Raw genomic sequence first — 4,904 nt, forward strand, 5'->3', positions numbered from 1 at the left:
GCCCTTCTTCAGGAATGAGCAGAGAGTGTTCAGCAGGAGAAGATAAAAGGTAGGGAGGAGGGACTTGGAGGAGGATAAAAGGTAGGGTACCTATCACATTTCCAACGCCCCTCCTCCAAGTCCCTCCTCCCTACCTTTTATCTTCTCCTGCTGAACACTCTCTGCTCATTCCTGAAAAAGGGCCTGTGCCCGAAATGTCGAATCTCCTGTTCCCTGGATGCTGCCTGACCTGCTGTGCTGTTCCAGCAATAAAGTTTCAACTTTGATCTCCAGCATCTGCAGACCTCACTTTCTCCTCATAGAGATGTATAGCATGGGAACAGATCCTTCGGTCCAACTCATCCATGCTGCGTAGATATCATAAATTAATCTAGTCCCATATCCCTTTAAATCCTTCCTATCCATGTACCCATCCAGGTGACTTTTAAATGTTATAATAGTACCAGCCTCCATCACTTACTCTGGCAGCTCATTCCATACAAGCACCACCCTCTGTGTGAAAAAGTTGCCTCTTAGGTTCCTTTTAAAACTTTCCCTTCTCACCTTAAACCTGTGTGATTTACAATAATTACCAGCAGTGCCACTAACACTTATTAATTCATAAACATTTTATGTTCATGTTCACCTTCCCTTTCCGAGTGATTTTTGAGCTAATTTTCCAAAGTGACAGAGTTTAGTAAAAGGTATATAGTTTTTAACGTGCACCAATGCCATGCACATACACGAATACACTTTCAAACTGAGCACATCCCCAGAACCCCTGATTAGCCAATTAGAGCATTTGACCAATGGCCAATCAGGGCACTGAAGGGCCAAACAATCAGGGCAGGGGAATACACATCCTGGACAATATTTGTCCTTTAATCAACGTCACAGAAACTGATTATCTAAATTATCACATTGCTTTTGTGGGAGCAATGCTGTGTGCCAATTGCATGTCATGTTTCCTACATTACAATATTATGTAAACTACAATAATCTTAATTTTAAATGGAGGCAACTAAAAAGGTATGGGGGAGAAACTGCCTAATATTTATTGGGTAAATTGACTTTAAAATATGGCAGTAACTGAATTGTAGGAAACATTTGAAGAAACAATTTGAATCAATAAAGATTCATCCATGTCTTAAGAGAAATGAAAGATGGTATTACATTTAGAATAGGTTTATAATGTCACAGAAAGTAAATATGAGGGTTTGGAATGTTTTGGAGACCATCAAAGGCTACCAAAGAATTGATAAAATAGGAAAACATGGAATGAGTAAACTAGCTAAGGCTATAAAAATGGTATTACAGCTTTTAAGAGTATATAAAATGAAAGAGAATAGTTAAAATAAATGTTGGTTCTTTAGTAGCAGAACTGGAAGAAACTATGGGGAACTTGGAAATAGTAGTACAGTCATTTTGTATCTTCACACAAATGGTTAATATGCAGGTTAAAGTGACTCATGGATTTGGAGGTGGTACATTAGCATGGAAAGCAGATCAGTTAACAGACAGAAAGCAGAGAGCAACGATAAATTGGGCATTTTCAGATTAGCAAACTGTAACTGATAGAGTACTGCAAGGATCTGTTTTGGGATATCAGCTATTTACAGTCTACATTAATGACTTAGACAGACACAAGCGGGCCCTCTTGTGGTGAAGTGGTTGGAATCCTGAATTCAAGTCTCACTTGCTCCAGAGGTGTGTAATAACATGTTTCAGCAGTTTGATTAGAAAATATCCAAACAGACTCAGGAAGTAATACATCTAAATTTCCTGGGCTGGGAATCCTGAGTTCAAGTCTCATTTGCTCCAGAAGTGTGTAATAACATGTTTGAGCAGGTTGCTTAGAAAATATCCAAACACACTCAGAGAGTAATACATCTAAATTTGCTGATGATACAGAGCTCGGTAGGAATGCAAGCTATGAAGAGGATGCAAAGAGATACAGACAGGATAAATGAGTAACATAGTGGCAGATGGAGCATCGTGTGGGAAAGGGTGAGGTTACATGATCATAATGTTCATGTTCCAGGACACTGGGATATACCTATGCAATTAGAAAGCCAAATGGCATGTTGACCTTTATTTCAAAAAGATCGGAGTACAATTGTACAGGGTGTTGGTGAAATGACACCTGGAATATTGTGATTCCATAAGGAAGGATATATTTGGAGACAATACAATGAAGGTTCACTATAAGTGGCTGACTAAATTAAATCTATATTCTCTGGAGACAAGAATAATGAGGGGTGACCTACTTCTAAATCATTCAAGATTATAAAGAGCTTGACAGATTAGACATTGAGATATTGCTTGCCCTTGCTGGAGAATCTAGAACAATGGGGCAAGGTTCCAAGATAAAGCCCCTATCATTAGGACTGAGATGAAGAGAAATTTCTTCTTGCAAAGTTGATGAAACTACAATTCTCTCTCCAGAGAGTTGACAATGTATAATACATGAGTATATTTAAGGCTGAGATGAATTTCTTTTGCCTCTGAAGGGTAAGGAAGTCCAAAACAAGAGGGTGTAGGTTTAGGATGAGGGGGAAACACTTAAAAATGACCTAAGGGGCAATTTTGTCACTCAGAGGGTAGTGTGTGAATGGAATGAATTACCAGAGGAGGTGGTGGGGACTAGTACAGTTTACAACATTGAAGAGGAATCTGGATGGACACATAAATAGGAAAGGTTTAGGAGGAGAGGGGACAAATGCTGGCAAATAGGACTAGATTAATTTATGTTATCTGGTTGGCATGGTCGAATTGGACCAAAGGATCTGATTGCATGCTGAGCCTCTATGACTCTAAATCAAAGGATTTAGGGAGTGTCTAGAAAATGATGCCAATGATCAGGCTGATCAACCATCCCAGATTTTACAAGTATTTGAGGCCATCCCAAGACGTTTGCTACTAGAATAATCACAGCACTGTGGCTCAGTGGTTAGTACTCCTGCCTCACAGTGGACCCAGGTTCAATTCCAGTCTCAGGCAACTGTCTATGTGGAGTTTGCACATTCTCTCCATGTCTGTGTGGGTTTCCTCCGGGTGCTCTGGTTTCATCCCACAGTCCAAAGATGCACAGGTTAGGTGAATTGGCCATGCCAAATGGTTGGCCATGCCCAACCAACCCAACCACCCTGTAGCTCAACATTTCAATTCCCCCTCCCACTCCACCAAGGGTATGCAGGTCTTTGGACTCCTCCATCGTCAGACCACAACAAAACGACGGTTGGAGGAAGAACGCCTCATCTTCCGGCTAGGAACCCTCCAACCACAAGGGATGAACTCGGATTTCACCAGTTTCCTCATTTCTCCTCCCCACAGCCTGTCTCAGTCAAACCCATCAAATTCAGCACCGCCTTCCTAACCTGAGATCTCCTTCCCGACCTCTACTCCCCCACCCCAGTCTGACCTATCACCCTCACCTTGACATCTTTCCACCTATCACATTTCCGACGCCCCTCCCCCAAGTCCCTCCTCCCTACCTTTTATCTTAGCCTGCTGGACAAACTTTCCTCATTCCTGAAGAAGGGCTTATGCCCGAAACGTCGATTCTCCTGTTCCCTGGATGCTGCCTGACCTGCTGCGCTTTTCCAGCAACACATTTCCAGCTCTGATCTCCAGCATCTGCAGACCTCACTTTCTCCTCCATGCTAAATTACCCATAGTGTTCAGGGATGTGTAGGTTAGGGATAATACAAAGTAAAAGATAGGGGAATGTGTCTGGGTGGAATACTCTTTGGAGGGATGGTGTGGACTTATTGGGTCTAATGGCCTGTTTCCACACTGTAGGGATTCCCTGATCGAATCATTGTGAACCTTCTCTTTTGGCGATCTTTAATTTCCATACCCATGGATTGCGTTCTCCTTTCTGGACTCTCCTCATCCACATCCAGTTGCAGCAGCTCACCAGCAATCTTTGCTCCCTTCAACATCTGCACATCTGGACAGTGCCCCCTTGCCGTCACACAATCCGAGGGAAATTTCAAAGCTTCTTCCCTCACCTTGGCCAACATCAACAGTGATCAAAAACAGAAATTTCTGGAGAAACTCAGCAGGACTGGTAGCATCTGTGGAAGAGGAAACCAGGTCAATGTTTCAACCCCTTCTTCAGCACTGACAGCATCTAGAAAAATGTGATATTGATGCTGATGACACAGATGTTTTCCTTTTCCCCCACTGTCTTTGAGTTCAGGATCCATCTATTTGCTAACCACCAGCAACCCTACACCCCCACCAGTCATCAGCATCAATACAGCATTTTTTTAGATGCTATCAATTCTGAAGAAGGGTTACTAGACTCAAACATTAACTCTGTTTTCTCTTCACAGATGCTGTGAGATCTTTAGCAATTGGCGGGGGGCGGGGGGTTATAAGCAGTTAGGTGGAGACTGAGCCCCAGAGAGAGAAAGAAAGAAATGCACCCTCTGTCCTCAGCAACAATACTACTTTTTCCTTCGCTTTCGTCTTTTTATCTCTGTCTTCCCTCCTTTCCTGATGAAGGGCTCCGGCCCGAAACATCGATTCTCCTGCTACTCTGATGCTGCCTGACCTGCTGTGCTTTTCCAGCAACACATTCTCGACTCTGATCTCCAGCATCTGCAGTGATCACTTTCTCCTTCTCTCCACAGATACTGCCAGACCTGCTGAGTTTCTCCAGCAATTTCTGTTCTTGTTTCAGATTTCCAGCCCCTGTGGTTCTTCGCTTTATCGACTGTGATCACAACTGACTGGCACAGCGGGAGCCACATACTTTTCTCTTGCTCCTACTACTCCTGGTGTGTTCAAAAGTACTTGACAGGCGCTAGATGAACGCACATCTTCATTGTGAGCGTCAGACGCTGCGCAGTGAGGGGAGACTGTCCAAGTGACGTCAGCAGGGCTCGGCGCAGGCGCCGTGGATGTGGCGCGGTGGC

This window comes from Chiloscyllium plagiosum, chromosome 26 (assembly GCF_004010195.1).
Source record: "Chiloscyllium plagiosum isolate BGI_BamShark_2017 chromosome 26, ASM401019v2, whole genome shotgun sequence".
Taxonomy (NCBI): Eukaryota; Metazoa; Chordata; class Chondrichthyes; order Orectolobiformes; family Hemiscylliidae; genus Chiloscyllium; species Chiloscyllium plagiosum.